The sequence below is a fragment of the Canis aureus genome, chromosome 22, assembly GCF_053574225.1.
Source record: "Canis aureus isolate CA01 chromosome 22, VMU_Caureus_v.1.0, whole genome shotgun sequence".
Lineage (NCBI taxonomy): Eukaryota > Metazoa > Chordata > Mammalia > Carnivora > Canidae > Canis > Canis aureus.
The window spans coordinates 28,242,496-28,262,456 of NC_135632.1; positions in this window are offsets into that span (position 1 = coordinate 28,242,496).

A 19,961-nucleotide genomic window follows, 5' to 3' on the forward strand; every position below is an offset into this window, starting at 1 on the left:
CTTGAAATGCAAACAATCTAGAGTAGTGCTTCTTAAAGTTGAGCCAGCATCAGAACCTCCCCGCCCCCCACGGCCCGGAAAGTTCTGTTTAAGCACATATTGTTGAGTCCCATTCCCTGAGTTTCTGGTTCAGGTCTGGGCTGGGCTTCAGAACTTACATATCTAGCAACCAGATGATGCTAATGCTGTTGGTCCGAAGTCCACACTTTGAGAACAGCTTGTCTAGAATTTGGTTTACTGACAACACCTCCCTCCCCAAATTAAGAAAATTACTTGAAGATTGTTAGCAGGACACAGGACACTCAGAGGTCTGATTTACTTTTTTCTGACAGGCAATTTGACCATAAAAGCTGTAGAAGTACAGAGACGTTCCCATTGTCTGGTTGTAAGCTCCATTTCCAATCTTGATATCTTTATCATGTATGACTGCTGAATCATAAAGTATCTAAATTGAGGCAAAGCTCAATGAACATGGATTATAGGTAGGGTTATAGATTTTGTAGAGGACTAGCACGTGAGGACAGGCTCACAGGTCTAATCTGGAAGTCAAACTGCTTTTGCTGTTTTCCATGAGTGCTTTATTTTTTCTCCCCTCATGTTGTCCCTCTTTGGTTGGTTCACTGAGCATTTAAGGGGTTAAAGCAGTTCTTCAAGCTCTGAGTGTGAACTACATAGTGTCTTAATAATACCTCTAATACCTGTGCATTTATATGAGCAGAACAAGTGAAAACCTGAAATTAGATTAAACAGTTGAAGGAGACAGTCATTTTAATAAGGAGCTTCTATATAAAAACCCTTGATACTTCATTATCTATTTATTCCTCTCAGTCACTCAATTTTATTTTATCCTTCATAATTAAAAAGGAGACAAAACCAAGTCTTTAAAAAATGATCCAATGCCACCGTGTTTTGTGTAAACAATATTGGGTGGATGTAGTTCAGTTTATCTACTATTCTTTCCACTTCATCTTTATGCTTTCCTCCCATGGGGTCTTTCACAGTTTTATGGATGGTAGAAATATCTTGTGATACAGATGCTATTAGTAGAATTATCTCACACATAGAAAATGAGAACACTGCAACATATCAAAGATGAGGCAGTAAGTCTTAACATTTCTTTCCTTTCTTTTTTTTTAAATCTAGATAGTATTTATCACCTTCTCTGTTCCCTCAGTAGAACATTCATTGGTATCAGAAAGTATTAGCTACTCACTCATTCTCTCATTCTCTCCTAAGTTCCTCGAACCAAATTTTCCTTTGGGGGCTTTGTTGTAAATTTCATTCAGCGTGAAGATTCTTTGAAAGCTGTGATAAATGTTGTACAAGAGTGTCAATGTTACAACAGTACTTATCTCCTCCCGCTCCTTCCAAAGAAGACTGCGTTTGTAAACAATGCATACATATTACACTTACATATAGTAACTCATTTCATAAAATCTACACAATTTTCAGTGACAAACAACCAAACAACCAGCTTTGAACACTGAACTTTCCAGCATGTCTTTTTCCTTAATAAGCAATTGGGATTTTCTCTTCTTATTGAGTTGTAAGGGTTCTTTATGTATTCTGAATAGAAGTCCTTTATCAGAGATATGATTTGCAAATAGTTTCTTCCAGTCTGTGGCTTGTCTCTTAACCTTCTTGATGGGTGTCTCTCATAGCATAAAAGTCCTCATCAATTTTTAATGCACGTAGTTTGAAAGGAACTGTGTCACTGGATATGCAATATTACTTTCTTATTTTTCCAACTAAACTGAATCAGGAACTGCTCTATGGTCTTTTTTCCCATCATTTTTAGTACTCAAGGGGGTGCATCAAATGATTGTCTTTGTCTTATTCAGCATCATCTCTGGACCAGGCTCTATATATTTACTCTTTCTAGTTCTCATAGCTGCCCTACAAGGAAGGTGTTATGGTACCCATTTAATAGATAAGGAACTCAAGGCTCAAGAGGTTTAGCAACTTGGCCAAAACCAAAGGAGGAAGTACCACAGGCTGTATTTGATTTCAGTTCTGTACCACTCTAGACTTTGTGCTTCCCAGATGATGCTAAGATGGGCTTTCTCAGGCATGGCAAAGTCATGGGTCCCTCCACCGTTGGAAGCCAGAGATGGAACCATATGAACTTTTGACTGTGCTCTGCTCTTACCTCAGAGAGTTTGCTGGAACAGCTCCCATTTCTTTTCTGGCTCTCCATCTGCTAGCTGTGAAGTAGCCCCTGTTAGTCATCATAGCTAAAGAAAAAATACTGTTTTATTTCAAACAGTTAATATTCATCAAATGTTAATGAAAATACATAACAAATAATTACAACAAACACGGTGTCTGATTAAGATGAAAGGGATGACAATCCTGTGAATTTTTAATCTGAAAAATAGAGAATGTTACATTAATAAGACTTAATTATATCATTAAATATTTAAAATTACCTTCTTTAATAGATTTTATTTTTATTTAATATATTTCTTTTTTAAATGTCTATAACACTTTCATGAGATTGGTACATAAAATTTTATCAGCTGTTATGGCAAAAGAGAATTTTAACTTAATATATTCATCATATTGATCTCACAACTTCCACTTTATTTATTGTTCAGAAAAGCTAATAACCCTTTTATACTTTATTATAATTGATATTTTCTCCACATAGAGTGATAAATAATTAATACCATTACAGGGACCTCATGTGCAATACACTTATTTGGAAAAAAATACAACAAACCATCTGAGTAGTGTATTATACATTCCATTTTAATACTCTACACTTACAATTAATGCTACATTTTACAGGAAAACATAATTAACTTTGGGAATCTGTCTTGAAATGACCACATTTAGGCAGCTGAAACTAAGGCAGGGGATCTATTCTAAGCCAGCTCTCTGGTTTTTCCACATTTCAGCTGCTTCTAAAGGATCAGTAAAATTATACACCTATCACCAAGTCTTTTCACACCTTGGGAAAGGTGTTTATAAAAGGGAAAGGATAGTCTTTTGGCCTTGTGCTCTCTATACAAAAATTGAACTTGATTTTTAATTTTTGCTCAGTTTTTATAATTGTATTTTAATGAAAAAGCAACACCTCTCCCCAAATTGCTAATAAGATAATTAAATTCATTTGACCTTTCTCTCCCACATCCCAAGAAGCCTTTTTTTTAGGGAGGAAGAAAAATGTAGCCATTGCTTCTACATTGCCATGAGTGACTTGATTGTTTGCATCTTCCAGGGAGCCAGATGGATCAAAAGTACTAGGGACGGGATCTGGGTATCTGGGCTGAGATCCTAGCTCTGCCTTTCTAGCTTTGTGGTTTTGGGCAAGTTCTTTTACTTCCCTGAACTTTTGTTCCTTCCTACTAGATTGTAATGTATGCTCCATGAATGCAGAGACCATATTGGTCTTGTTCATTTTATTCCTCAGGAAGTATCTGAGACATGGTGATATTAAAAATATCTGAGAATGAATGAAAGAATGAATGATACACTTATTGAATAGTAGAACTCTCATGCAGAAGGAGAATTATTGGAAATGTATGTAATGAAGTCAAACAAATTAAACCATTCAATTAGTCTGTTCTGGTTCTGAACCTATAGCTCTGACAAACTCAGCCATGCTCAGTCAGATCAGTCAATAAAAAAGGAAGTCTGGACTCTCTGGCCCCATCAAGGACTATGCCTAAGTTTACTTGCATCCTGATCTCTGGTTTTGTCCCCTACCATGAGGCTTGCCCCTTAAAGCTGACATGTGGACACTAAAGTTACTCCTCTTTCATCCCATGGATCTTGTTTTGGTTTCTGGATGCCCTTTCCTCAGCATCTGTGTGGTTTTTTGTTTTAGATTTTATTTATTTATTCATGAGAGACACACAGAGAGAGGCAGAGACACAGGCAGAAGGAGAAGCAGGCTCCCTGAGGGGAGCCTGATGCAGGACTCAATCCCAGGACCCTGGGATCACAACCTGAGCTAAAGGCAGATGGTCAACCACTGCCACCCAGGTGCTCCTACATCTGTGTGGTTTTGCTTCAAATGACCTGTATCCATGACTGACTCACTTTGGAGGTTTGACTGCAGGTTGCTGAAGCCACTTTATCCACACAAGCAGACTGCTGGCAATGCCTAGGAGTTTTGTCCTGCACTGGCCTCCTGCTTCCTGCTTCCCCTCTTGCCCACCAATAGTAGCTTTTGGTCAATGACTGACTGATGAATACAGCAGCACAAAGCCTGGCTTACTTGCCACGAGCTGGGTAATTTACATTCTATGACTCCCCTACGGAATCAGACTAAGGCTGGCACTTTGTTTGAAATTGTACCTTTAGTCTTCTATTCTCCCATGCTTTCTCCACTTCCTTGGGGGCATTTCTGTAATAAATCCCTTGCACACAGATCCTCATTTCAGGGCCTACTTTTGGGGAACTAAGATACTCAAAGACAAATATAGCTTTTCATACTTAACCAACAACACTTCTCTGCCTCACCTTTATAATCCATCTGCTAATATTCACTTCATATAATTATCTGATCCAAAGAGCCCCCCAGGACTGTGTTCTAGCCCTGGTCCAAGTGGCCAGCCTCTACTCCTCTGACGTGTGGGATCCAGCCCCTCTCAAGGGAAATGGGAATTCTCTTTTTATATAGTCCCACATTTTAAATACTGCATAGTAGTAGCTTTTTAGCTCATGGCAGCTTATTTTTAAAGAGGTATCTATGAAAGACAGGTCTTAGAATTGTTCTCCAACCTGTAAATTCTGTGGGAAGCATACATATGTTTGCAATGATCAGATCATATTTTGTGAAGCCAATCAGATTAGGGAAGTGTGGGATGGTAATCTTATAAAATCAGTGAGGAAAAGTTAGACACTGGTAGAGAGTAGTCTGCACATAGCAGATACTCAATAAAGAATATCTTATTCTGGGAGCACCTGGGTGGTGCAGTCAGTTAAGCGCCTGATCCCCTCAGGTCATGATCTTGGAGTCATGGGATGGAGCCCCACATGAGGATCTACACTCTGGGCAGTCTACTGGACATTCTCTCTTCTTCTCCCTCTGCCCCTCTTGCTTGTTCTTTTTCTCTCTCTCTCTCTTTCTCTCTCTCTCTCTCTCAAATCAATACAAAAAAACAAAAAACTTATCCTGTGTGTATGGATATATATGCCCTACATATCAAAGATCCAGTGATGAGAAAGAAGCCTGCAAATAGAGTTCCAAAGCATGAGTTATTGATAAGGAAAAGCAAATAGCATAGGAGTTGGAAGTTTCATCCCTAAAGAAAACATGCACTGGAACTGAAGGTTGAGAAAGGGTGGATCAGGGACACTTGGGTGGCTCAGCAGTTGAGCGGCTGCCTTTGGTTCAGGGCTTGGTCCTGGAGTCCCGGAATCGAGTCCCACATCGCGCTCCCCGCAGAGAGCCTGTTTCTCCCTTTGCCTGTTTCTGCCTCTCTCTCTCTCTTTCTCTCTCTCTTTCTCTGTGTCTTTTATGAATGAATAAATAAAATCTTTAATAAAAAAAAAAAAGAAAGGGTGGATCAGAAGGACTGGTGACATTACAAACTCCATTCCTTAAGGTAAGCAACACTAGCCACTAAAACAAACACCAAAACCTCGGTAGTGTAGCACAATAAAAGTTCATTTTTCTGTTCATTCAAAATTTCATGCAGATGTTCCTGATTGCCAAATATCTCATCAGCGGACCGAATAAAATATTTAATGGAAAAAAAAAAAAGATTTAACGGCCCTGTCTCACATTAAAAAAAAAAAAAATTAACTCCAGGTGGATTGTGAATATCAATGTGAAAGTTAATACAACAAAGCTTCTAGACCAGGGCTATCCAGTAGAATTTTCTATGATATCCATATCCACTGTCCTCTAGCCACTAGCCACATACTATTGGCCCCTTGAAATATGGCTCCTGCAACTGAGGAAATTAGGTTTTAATGTTATTTAGCTTTCGTTAATGTGAATTTAAATAGTTATACATGGCTAGTGGCTACTAGATGGCACAATTCTAGATGATAACATAGGACAATGTTTTCATGAACCTGGGGTAGGCAAAGATTTCTTGAACAGGACACAAGAGGACTAGCTGTAAAGGAAAAACAGACAAACAGATACATTAGATTTCATTAAAATGAGGAATTTATGCTTATTAGAAGATACCATTCAGAAAGCCAAAAAGTAAAGCAATTTGCAATGCAAAAACCATGACAAAGGACTCAGATCCCATATGTATAAAGAAAACCTACACATCAGTAAAAAAGGAAGCTAATCCCACTTAAAAATGGTAAGAGACTTGAAGGCATTTTATAAGAAAGAAATAATCTAAATGGCCCAATGTGAACAGGAAAAGGTGCTCAACATAATTAGTCATCAGGAAAAGCAAATTAAAACCACATACATCCATCAAAATGGCTAAAAATAAAACCCAATCTAACAACACAAAATTTGGTGAGAACAAGTTGCTAATAGAAATTGAAGTTAGTGAGACTGCTTTGGAAAGCTGGCAGTTTTTAAGGAAGTTTAACATATACCTATGGCCAGCAGTTCCACTTCTTAGTGTATATAAAAGAGAAATAGGTACATATATGCATCGAAAGATATAAACTAGAATGTTTATAGTAGCTGTATTTATAAGAGCCCAAAACTGGGAATGACTCAAATGCCCTGCAATAGTAGAATGGATGAATAAATTATGATGGATGGGGGCTTATCACTGTTATGTGTATGCACGTGATGGAATACTATACAGTATTAAAAAGCTGCTATATCACAAGAATGAATCTTACAGGTAGATATTGAGAGGAAGAAAGTGAATGCAAAAAAGTACATTGTTAATTATTTATGTAAAATTTTAAAACAGGCAAAAATATGCCATAGTGATAAAAGAATAGCAGTTACCTGTGTGTGTGTACATGTGTGTGTTTGTGTTGGGGTGGAGAGGGTTGGGAGGCGAGTAAGACAGAGGCCTACAGTGGAGGCATCTGGGTGCTAGTAATCTCTATTTATTAATCCAGATAGTGGTTAACCAGGTGTGATTACTATGACTTTACATGGTAAAAATACTTTGAGCTGTACCCTTACAGTTTGTGCACGTTTCTATCTCCATGTTATATGCCAATAAAATATTTACTTAAAAAAAACTTTATTAAAATTTATGAAGCAGGTCAAAGCATGATGACAAGAGCCTCAAAGTGTGAATGACAAAGAAAGGTCTAGATCAATGATAAAAGGCTTTATTTTCACTTACGTGGCATCGTGTATGGCAGAGCGATGAACTACAGATTGGGAGAATTTGCCACCTAATCTCTCACCTTTCAGAGATGGATTTGCCTTTTTGTGTTTTTGCATGGATCAAGGGCTCATTTAACCCTTTAATAAATGTGATTGATCACCTTTACCATGTAGTGCTAGTTTAGGGGTGCTAGTTTGGAGTAGCCAGTTCCTTTATTATTCAGAAGTGGATAAATCAGCTGATGAGCCATTTAAACTTTACAGTATCCCTTCTCCCCTTCCCTGCTAGCTCTCTAAGCTTTCTTTTGCCTGCAACATTCTATGGATTTCTATGTAGTTTATATCAAGGCAAATGGCAGTGTCCAAAGAAAATTATTTCAAGCCTTCTTGGTGAATAATCGTGTGCCCAAACTGGTGAACTCTCATGGAGAGAGGTTTTATGTGATTCTTCTAGGAGTACCTCTGCCCAACACAGTGCGCAGCATAGAGAGGGCACTCACCAGCAGACAAAAGTGTGGAGAATGAAAAGATAATGCTAAAGGCATTTATGACATACTTGCTTGCATTCCACTACAATTTTCTTTCTCACTCAAGAGGGAGAATATCCCAGGATTATTGTAACTCCATAAATAAGGACACATAGTGACAGCTATCTTTAAAGAGATAGAGGTAGATACTGACTATCTGGTTCCCAATCTCACCAAATTTTAAACATTTCTATTATATAGTTGTCCCACTATTGTCTGGGGACATTATATGGATTAAACCATTTTTCTCCCTAAAATATAGACTTCCTATATCAAAGACAGAGAGTACATCAATAACAGAAAACGTTGGCTTTGACCATACTTCCATGCCAGATTAACAATGAGGTGTAGTTCTACTCTCCTTTGCGATGACCTGGGTTCTCTATTATTTCCCCGCATTAGGGACTGAGAAATACACACTTTTGTTCTTGAGAAGGAAGGGAGATCTAGAATTAGGTTTTTAAATGTGCTATTTTTGGGTCTTTTTTTTTTTTTTTAACCATGAGGATTCTCTTCCTGGGAACATTGGGGACTTGATTCGGATGACCTCATTTCCTTTGAATTCTTTGATGTTTTGTTTCTTCTGCCTGAAGTATTTTGCAGTATTGCTTGTGAAACTACAGAGAAGAACATATAACTGACTGGCTGCTCTTTTTAAGCCCCATAGATGTGGTGGTGGCAGGAACAATTCTTGGCTTTGCCCTCAGATATTGGAACTCATTGGAAGAAGCAAAAAGGCTAGTTGCCTGAAGGCTCCTTTTTGTTTTCCTAGATGTATAGACAGGATGGCAGGGTCAGATTAGTCAGTTTATGAATTATTCAGAGATGGATTAGCCAGCTGATGGATTATTCAGCCCTCTGTTCCTTTTCCATATCTCTTACTCTGCCAAGCTCCTGTTCATTCCACTCCAACATGGTTGTTCTCAAGGGTGTAGAAAGAAGCAAAGAAAGAAGATATAATGATGACTGGTGGTTCATAGCAATGGCCAGAGTAGTGAAAACTGGTCTGATGAAGAGTGTCCATCTCTTGGGGTGAGGGGTAGGGAGTGTTGGATCTTGCTGGAACTTAGCAACCTGGGTTATTGCAAGGCACGTATCTAACTACTTTGGAAAACAAATCAAGAAACCAAACCTAACACCTAGATATGGATAATAGTAAGGCTGGTCTTAAGTGAAGTATGCAGGACTTTGGGACCTGAGTGCCTATACCAGACCCAGTCTTCAGTTAGACTATATCTCGCTCTACAATGTGCATCTGAGCCCACACACTAATTTTACTTAAATTAAACTCTATCAAGTGCATACTTTATGCTAGATGCTTTACAGGCAGTATTAGGATTACTTTTCATTGCAAGTTACAGCAGATCTAACTAATGATAGCTTAAACTATAAAGCCAACTAATGGTTAAACATAACAGAAAGTTTGGAGGTAGGGATTTCACGGTTGGTTACAGCATTTCAGAGATGTCATAAAGGATGTATGATTCTGCTTTTAGTTGTACAACTATCTGCTGCTTATTTTAATGTTGTTGTTTAACATGGTTGGAAATGACTGCTGAAGCTCAAAATAATCATGTCCTTGGAAGGTGGGAGCTGAGGTTGGGCAATGGGCTTTCTATTCCTACTACTCTTTTTCTCATTAAGGAGGCAAAAACTTTTACAGAGCTCAGAAACAGAATGGCTCTTATATCTCATTGGCCACAACTGTATCACGTGCCTGTACGTAGACCAATGACTAGTAAAATGAAATGAATTTTCATGGTTGGTTTAGACCAATCAAAATTAATCCCCTAGGTCAGGGGTCATGGCCTACATGAACAAAGTTGGAACTTGATATCAGGGAATAAAGGAAAATGAAAATTGGGTACATAACCAGTGATGTCTATCGCTTATATATTTGCTCCAGATCCAAGTGGGCTAACTCTGTGGAAAGTGTCAGATGCTTAAAGATCTGCAAGGATAGGGAAAGTGAAGATAGATCCTTATCTAAATTCCTGTTCAGCCACAGTGGCCCAGTGAGCAAATCTGACTTGTCTAAGGTTCACTCTCTAGGCTTCTCTCAGTTTTAGCTACGTGACTTATTTTCATTGTTAATAATCATTTTGTTCTTGGTGACATTGTTGTCTCATTTGTAGAACAGAACAAGGCCTATCAACTTTAATTTTTAATAAGCTGAAATTTTCATAGGTACTTACGAAAAGAAATTTTTGATAGACATTGGCCAAAATTATTTAGGAATGGGGACTATTCATTGCATTTGCCATATGACTTTTACCACAGACAATGGGAGGAGCACTTTATAAAATACATATACATATATGTTTTACATGTATTCATCTGAGCTGATGATAAGGATCAAAACATGATCTCAGTGTCTTCTCACTACAACTCATAGTTGAGAATGATCTTTAAAAAATAAATTTAAAATGACCAACTTAAATTAGGATACCTTAAGAATATTATTAGTGGTATCTACTCTACCTAGTGATTTCCATGTGACTCTACTGCTGTTACCTTCAGTTTAAATACTTAAATTTACACCTGTCCTTTCCCCATAAGCCTGCTGCTCTTCTCATACTCCTTATCAGGTTTATTTATCACTGTGCACTAAGTTGCATAGTTCTGAAATATGGTTATTCTTGATGATTTTCCTCTCACCACATTCAATCAGTTGTCAGATCTTATCTACCTTTATCATGGTTCTCATGCTCATCCTTTTTCATTTGTCTTTCAGCTAGCAGACTGAACATTAAAATGTTGGTAATGGTGATTATCTCTAGGGGATTTTTCTGGTGTCTAGAGGACTTTTCTAAATTTTCTAGGTTTTCTAGAATCATTAATCACCAGAAAAAATGAACATAAAAATATATAAAAACTCTTTTTCAGAGTTGTTAATTGGTTATTCTTGATATCCTTCACATATTTAACTTATATATGTAAACTATTCATCAATATGTGATGCATGTGTCTATCTCTGTCAGAATATAATCTTCTGGAGGGCATAACCCTGGCCCTTAAATATTCCACAGTGCCTAGGCACTCCATATATGTTTGCCAAGTTAAATTTAGTTTGTTTCTGATGAAGGTAGGAACCATACAAAATTTTATCATTAGGCTACTCCTAAAGTTAAAAAAAAAAAAAACTAAAATATATCTTTGAAATTTTAATCCTCAAAAAGTCCCCCAAATGGCTCAAAATTTCAAAATACAGAAAATAATAAGAGCCCCTGCTCCCAATTTCCAGCTTCCTTTGGAAGTTCTCATTAAGGCTGCCATCAAATCAAAAATTTATTTCATTTTCCAAATTTTGATTTAAATCCTTTTTGCACATTGTTTCACTAACTTTTCCTCCTAGTTTTGGACTTGGAGTTGAATCATATCATTAAGAGTCTGAGCAGAAATTTTCAGAACAGTTTGACATTGGGATATTACAGCTTTCTGAAAAGTTTATTAATTGTAATTCTAGGTCATTACTATATACTACACATCTATTTCATTTAAAAATTTGACAAAGTCTTTGACAGAGGCTGAGGGAAGGCAGTTCTTAGGCATGAAAGAAAAGAAATTTCATTCTAACTGGCCAGACTAGATTCTTGATTTCCTACCAAGGTCCCCAAATATTGGCAAGTAATGATTTTGGTATAAATTAAACTCTTTGATATGTACAGAGGTTATGGAGCATTTTATATGAAGTAATAATATTAAGTAATTTGACTGAACTAATGACTGTTTAATCTAACATCTAATGAAATAAACAACACTAAAAATGACATATTCATCCTCTATGGACTTAAATTCTGGGACAATCCAAGTAGCCAGTTTTGCAGATCTTTGTGGAAACAAGATTGAGTATTCATGACCACAAGATTTTCAATCTTCAGTTTACAAATTGTGTGGCCACTTCTAGATAGATTGCTCAAAGCCTTCTTATTCTTATTACCCTGAAATAACTAGATCTGATATTTAAACTGAAAGCTGATTTCTTGTCGAATTTTCATTGAAACATAAACATGCTTGTTATGAATTGTGTTCAAGTACTCCAATCTTGATAGATTAGATAGATGTCTCTTATCCTTGGATCCTTTCCCCTTCTCAACTCTCTTTATATAAGAATTGTTTCCATCATAAGAGTAGCTTTGATTAGCAATATTTATAGATTTCAGTGGGCATATAACAACACTTTTTTTTTAAGTGCTGATACAATCAATCAACACAAATTGCACGAAATTTAAAAAGAAAGAAAAGAAAAAAAAAGAGAAAACAATGCTAATTACAAGTTTTTAACATTTTTAAGTACTCAAAAGACTGGCTTTCAAAGAATCACAGAAAAAAATGGACTTGGGCAATGCACTGATTTGCTTGGCAGGCCAGGAGGCACAGTGAAGGCAAAAGCTTCTATCTCTCTGGCAGTCTTGGCGAGCCTATGGTTGGGTGAGGCAATATAGAATGCATCTACTTTTCCTGGATTCAGATGAATCTCCAGCTTGATGAATGCAGTTTCCCTTTCTACCATTATAATAAGAACAGCCATGGTCAAATCAGGGATTTCTGCAAACTTTGCACCATTGCAGGAACTTTTAATATAATTTGACAAAATGGAAAGGAATGAGATAGATCTCTTCTGACTCCAAATCTTTTCTTTTTCTCTCTCAGGGACAAGCACTTGTATCCACACAGTAGTTCCTTTGCTTTTTTTATGCTTTTTAATAATCATAATTAACATTTACATAGTTCTTACTAAATGTCAGGCTTTTATCCCCTTTATATATATTGGCCAATTTAAGCTTCACAACACTCCAATGATGTATTATTTTCCTTCCACTTTACAGAAGAGGAAACTGAGGCAAAGAGGTGTTAACATAAATCCTCAAGGTCACATGGCTGGTAAGCAGCTAATGGGGTTCCAATCCAGGCTTTACATCAGAATCTGTACTTCTAGTGTTGATGTACTTCTCTCTATATATTTTTACAGATTTTGAGGATAAAGGCATCTTCATTCACCTACAAGGTAGAAATGGCCCTGGTTTCAGAGGCAGAGGGCCTGGATTTGAATTTTAAAACTTCATGCATTGCTGTAAGTTATCTCGAAAAAAGGAAAGGAAGGTCCTGATTTGTAGCTTCTACCAATGTCCACAGTGTAAATATTCTTAACATGACCAATTTCTAGTTACCCGTAGTTTATCAATTGGTTAAACTGAAATCTTATTATCAGGCCTTGCAAATTGGCTGAGATAAGAAGGGCTTTAGCATGTCACTAAGGAGGATGGGCAGCCTGTCCATCTTGTTCAAATGCCTGGATCTCCATAATCTAGAGTAGTGCTTGGCATGTGGTGGTGACTCATCCATACTTATTAAATGAAGGAATGAAAATGCCCCTGGCTCATGCACTCTCAGTTTATAGTATCAGTAAAATATTCATCCTGGTAGTATTGCTGAATGGATTAAATACTAGCTAAACAAAACAAAACGACAACAAAAAAGCCCCAATGTCTGCAAAATACCCAGCCAAATGCCTGGCACTTAATGGGACATACATGTTAATTCCTACCCTTCTGGATTATTTTACTTACAAAGTGTCTTCTATCCTTCTATCAGGAATACATTAAGTGAATGAATGAACAAGTGAATAATTGAATGACCTTAGTAAGGAGCATCCATTTCAGATAGGAAGGGACAATTTTAATCTTTATTGATGGGTAATGGATGAAAATATGGAACAGCATTTATGCTTTTGTGACTTCACTATAACTTTAAAGGCCCTTCTAGCCTTAGCACAAGAATGTGATTTCAAACGACTGTACAGGCCAAACTGTTAAAGTTAATGGTTGACATGTGCTCCATGGGAAGACTGCAGGGTGTGGTTGGGATGAATGTGAACCAGAGATGACACACCACCATCCAGGCACACAAATTTAAACATTTTTAGATTTCTGTGAGTGCCAAATGAAACCAGTTTTAGGCTGTGTGCAGCTCATAGGCCCCCAACCTTTGCCTTTGTAATGGTAAAACACAGGGTGTCAGCAGACATTGGCCAAATTTGAAATCAGGTTCTGCCTCTTATCCCTATAGGCCTTAGGCAAGTTACTTCAACTCCCTACCCCATTATCCAAGGGATTACAAGGATCCCTCAGAGGGAGGGGCTCTAGCAGGGATCAGGAACAAGCCCAGGCATGCAGGCGCTGAACTGTTAATCCGCAGGTAACCGACAGGACAAGAGATGGGGAGAAGACCATTCTACTTGACTCTTCCATCTGCATGTAAAACAGCAGGAAAAAATTTCTACTTGCTATTATTAGAGACTCTTTAATACAATAATTGGATCTCAAACTTGGCTGCCCATTAGAATTGCCCTGACAGTGTAAAAAAAGGGATTCCTGGGTCTGAGCCCTGTTACTTTGCTGTAATTAATCTGGGGTATGGTATGAGCATCAGGTGACTAATATGCAGCCAGGATGAAGAAGCACAGCCCTAAAAGATGCAGTGAGGAAAAAAATTATGTGATTTTCAGGGACATTATGTGAATTACTTTCATGTACCTTGGCAGCATGCTATTTTCTTTTAACAAATGAATACACAAAGGCTATGTCTGCTGTACTTCAAATATTAAAAAAAAAAAAAATGTCAACAGTCCTAAAAAACAAAACCGAAAAACTTTTAAGTCTCTTGACTCATGTGCAGTTGCATTTATTCAGACTGCTTTTTGTTAAAAAAAAAAAAAAAAAAAAAAGAATGCTGCCTTCATGGGACCATATAGAATGACATGTGCATGTGATTGTTGCTCTAAAAACGTGAACATTTCATCAGTCATCTCCCTCTGCTTAAATCTTGACTGGCCCTCTATCCAAACTCCCACCAAGAAAAAGCTTAAGTGCCTTACCTAATTTGCTATGAGGCCGCTTACCTATTTAGGTTAGGGTATCAGAGTTGATGAGAAATTCTTTGGGAAGCCAAGCACAAGTTTTTGCTTTCTACTATTTATAGCAATCAGCTGGCTTTTCCAGTCCCTCATTAGATCAATCATGGCCATTGTCTTACAGTTGAGTGGGAAATCGTTACAGGTGGAAGGAGGCACGATGCCTCTAATTCAGCAGAGGCCCCCCTAACAGGAAAGCTGCAAGGAATTACAATCAAATAGAAGACTTGTCAGTAGAATGGGGTTGCTTCCAAGGCAGGATTTCTGAAGACTCTCTGGATTTTGAGTTGAACAGAAAACGTAGAGAAACTGTAACAAATCCACATGCACACAAGAAACAACCACCCTTTCTTTCAAGCGTATTCCAAGTCTGGTGTTGGACTTTCAGCTTTAGCTGAAATGCCACTTGCTACCGACACTCTTAGCTTTGGCGGGGGCTTATCTTTTTTACAGGCCATTTATTTGGGAATGTGTTTTACAGGTGGCCTTGCTGTTGGGTCCAAACACTGGGCTTATGTAGCGTCCTATACTGCACATCTTTGTGACTGAATCAAGTGTCACAGATTATGGGCTTCTTGTAGCCAATAATATGGGAAGTTCTCCTTTTTTTTTTTTTTTTTTTTTGTCTCTCTTTGCTTTTTCCCTGGCCTGTTGAGTAATGACAGTCAAAAGCCAGCTGAACCCATCACGAGGGGACAGGCAAGGGAGAAATTGCTGGAGTCCGGATTTCTGCTTGGGCCCATACACAGGCTCTGGGTGACCCTAGGAACAGGTGGGTCTTATTTGGCACTCCTCCCATTAAAACCTGCCTCGGAAATCAGTTTATTTGAAGGAGTTAACGAAAGTGCTAGATATTTTCTACCACTGGCAGAGGGAAAAGTAGTGCACACGTCTGAATAAATAACTGAAAATGGCTTCTCACTGTTCAGGAAGTACAATCAATTTGAAATTAGGATTATGGAAACATCTGCGAAAATTCAAGTGTCATCTCAATTTGGGCTCATTCAGATCCTGTATTTTTCAACTTCCCAAGCAGTGCATTTAAAATCTAATCCTAATTAACACACATAGTTTAATTATAGCCAACAAAATATTCTACAAAAATTGTGTGTGCTGGTTGGGGGGATGGGTGGGGAGGGAGGAGGCGAGGGGGAAACCAGACAAATGTTCCCTGATTGTAAAAATTCTTGTTTGGTTAATAATATAAATCCTCAAGATTTTAAACACACACTGAAGTTGCTTATCAGGAATCAAAGTACATAAAAAAAGCATGGAGCTTCCTTTCCTCATAATCCTACCCCTTTTTCTTTCTTCCCATTTCTTGTTAACCTGGAAAGAACAAAGGCTTTGTTAATTTGGCTTATACACTCTCTTTTGTGAAGACCTTTGTTGCTTTGTTTATTTTCTTTCTCTGATCAGAAGATAAACCTTTATGGTTGTGTTTGAGTACAAATAAAGAAATAAATCTACTTGCATAAAGCAAACTTTATGGTCTGTTGTTTTAGTGATGAGAGACACCTCTATGGATTTGAAGGTTTAACAGAGAGGCACACCAACATGTTTGGATGCTTTATTGGAACCTCATCCTAATCAACCAAAACACAGCAATCAACCATCTTGCAGAATTATCGGCGCTTTCCCTTCCCAAACCTGGCATAAGTGGAATGTGCAAAGGGAACATAAATTTAAAGAAAACAAAACAAAAATCAATCAAACAAGGGGGAAAAAATCCCATCCAGAAGCTCAAACATAATTTTAACTAAAATTAACTCTGGGAGAGAGCTTAAAAATTCAAGCTGACTTAGTCTCATTTTGTATCGTTGTTTCTTTGGTCAATAGTAAATCTAAAGGAAAAAAGTCAGATTTTTCTGATTCTTCCACTTAAGTATGCTGTTACCTTGTGACTCAAGTTAAAATACAGAGAAGTAACTTCTCTAGATTCTGTTCATTGTGTTCCTGTTGCTGAAAAAAGGAAAGTATTCAAATTCTTGTTATCGTTCTGAAAATTTTATTGTAGCATTTGCTGTAATGAAATTTTGGCCCTCTGTTAGTATTAAAGTAGTCTAGGTTTCTGAGGATAAGGTGGTGATATTGCTTCTTAAATTAATACCATTGTAATTTCTCTCATTTAAGCCCAGTCTTGAAGATAAAATTCATTGTCTTTAGCACTTAGCAGCCTGTACATTTACTTTGCTTATAAATCAATTGCATTCCTTTGCCCACCATTATTTTTAACAATTTATAACAGTGTGGCATTTTTCAATTGGTTAATAGTCATGAATGAATGACAGAGAGCATGCTATGGCATTTCACTGAAAAGAATTCTACATTTTCTTGCAGAACCCAGTGGTTCAGAAAAACCTATATAATAGGAACATAAGGTATTTCTATACTAAAGGATAAAATTTGCTAAAATCAGCCTTGAAAAGTAGTCTGCAGTGCAATGTCTGATTAAATTTTATTGAATCCTACAGCTAACAATTTGAAATTTAAAAAAAAAATCACCAAATCTTATTCTCTCTCATTTTCTTTCTTCGTCTTTCTCTTCTAGTATCTTGCCCACCAAACTACATGAAGGAAGAAACTGTTTATTCCCATCCTTGTCAGAGAGCCTAACGCAGAACCTGGCACCTAATAAGAAAGCAATAAATTGGGATGCCTGGGTGGCTCCGTGATTGAGGATCTGCTTTCCTCTCAGGGCTGATCCCAGTCCAGGGATTGAGTCCTGCATCAGGCTCCCTGCGAGGAGCCTGCTTCTCCCTCTGCCTATGTCTCTGCCTCTCTCTCTGTGTCTCATGAATAAATAAATAAAAATATGTTTTTAAAAAAGAAAGCAATAAATATGAATTGAATGAAAGAATGATTCTACTTATTCACTGATTTCCATGATGAAACGAGAGACATGATTTTTGGCTGGGTGTAGGAAGGTGAGTATTGAATCACTCATAATAATCTCATGCTGAAAAAGGTAGCAAACATTTACAGGTCATTTTCTAAAATGACATTTTATAACAGTAATGGTCAAAGCAAATCACAAGGTAAGAATGAGAAAACTGCAAATGATTTGGAGCTCAGGCATTGGGATCAAACCATCTGGATTCAAATTTCACACCTCCCTCTTAATAGCTGTGTGGTATAGCAAGCTGCTTAACTTCTGTAAGCCTTGGTTTTCTCAGCTACAACATGGCCTGGGTTTACTGAGAATCCAGTGAGTTCATGTTTGTAAAGCACACAGCAAAGTGCTGGAAATTACTCTAAGATCAGAAATTGAAGTGATTATTATTAGTTAGAAATAGTTTCATTTTTGGCATAATAACTTGAAGGTCTGAAGGAATAAACACCAAGAGCTGAATTGCATAGAACACCATGGGTTGAAATGTTCTCAAACTCTTTCAAACTCCTTCCAGATATTCCATGGCAGAAAGTTCTATACTCTTGGGGTACCCAGGTGGCTCTGTTGGTTAAGTGTCTGCCTTCACCTCAGATCCTGATCCCGAAGTTCTGAGATGGAGCCCCATATTGGGCTCCCTGCTCAGTGGGGACCCTGCCCCTGCTTCTCTTCTCTCTCTCTCACATTCTTTCTCTCAAATAAATAAAATCTTAGAGAGAAAGAAGAAAGAAAGAAAGAAAGAAAGAAAGAAAGAAAGAAAGAAAGAAAGAAAGAAAGAGAAAGAAAGAGAGAAAGAAAGAAAGAGAGAAAGAAAGAGAAAGAAAGAAAGAAAGAAAGAAAGAAAGAAAGAAAGAAAGAAAGAAAGAAAGAAAGAAAGAAAGAAAGAAAGAAAGAAAGAAAGAAAAAGTTCTGTACTCTCTTTGGTTTCGCTCCGTTTCCTGGTATAACATGGAAATCATTGACTTGTAGAATGGAACATATTTTTCTGGGCTGAGGAGGAGAAGTTCTGGGCTTATCAGGGGAAATACAGGGGGTGGGGGAGACATGCAACTGCAAATTAGGGAAAGGGGAAAGCAGATTTTCCAACCTTCCATAGTTGACATTTATCTCAATGCTTTTGCAAAGAGTCGAACTCCCAGTGTGATGGAAACAAAAACCACATTTTATCCACAAAGGACATTCATCAGTTTAACGGGCATTCCATTATTGTGCTGATCAGAAAGTAGTGGTCAGGTCCTAAAAATTATTGTAGAAAATAAGGTTAGAAATACATTTGTAAAACAAAAACTAATAAGAACAATGATTCCATTTTGCATTAAAATATAAAGTCATGACACTAAAGCTATATTTTAAACCAGAGAAATTGTAAAACATAGATGTATAAAGAAAATTAGAATCTTGAGAATGAATTTTACTGCTATGGCTAACAAGCAAGTGTGATAATTTTGCTATCAGCATGTGCATGTGTGATAATAGGTGAAATAGGCAGGGCTGATCAAGAAATATGGGCATCGATTATGTGACCAAAAATTCAAGATGGATGGAAGGAGACAGTGTATGGAGGATAGAGCTAGAAGGAGGGAAAGGTTGAAGGGAGGGTAGAAGCATTTGGAACTTTTAACAGCAATTTTGTGTGTTTGGCAGCCTATGGTAAAGACTGGAAGAAACACAAAATGTTCTTATTTTCAAGTCAAAATGTCACAATAAGGCACTGTGTAGAGGTGGTGTCAGTTGGAAGTGGGCGTCAGTTGGAAACGGAACATGGTACTGGTATTCCACTTAAGGTAGATACATTGATGTGGTTGCTTTATGGTTCTGTTTCATCTAGGGTTATAATATTGCCACTAGTTTTGTTCCTTGGCTAGGGAGAGGTGATTTATATAAGGGCAGAAATACCTGAGGTGGCTGGACGAAAGAGATTCTCTTTCCAAGGAATTTGAAACATGAGCAGATATTTAGAAGCAGTTGCAAGCTACTGTGTCATTATTAGTGTCAGAGTTACCATTGTATGAGGTCCTCTCTCCCAGAGCCTTGTTCTACTCTTCCTTAGTTTTATGAGCTGTGTGTTATTTTCTAATAAATATCTCCTTCTGCCCCACTTTTGCATTAGTTCACCAGATTTGCTCACCACCAATAGGACCTTACATGATTTATCACCTGTTCCCTTCTATTCTCCAGTGAAGTTGGCTGAACACTCATAAAGGATTGGACAACTAAGAATAAAATGTTGTTGGTTCTATAGAGCAAGCCAGTCCTATGATTTATAAAATACAAAAGGCAACAAACAAACAAACAACTCTTTGTAATGCTCATTTCAGTTTCCAAGCTTAGGGAATATAAAGCAGTGTGTAGTGATTAACTGGGCAGCCTCTGGGGTTTGAATATCAGTTCTATCATTTACCATAAAAC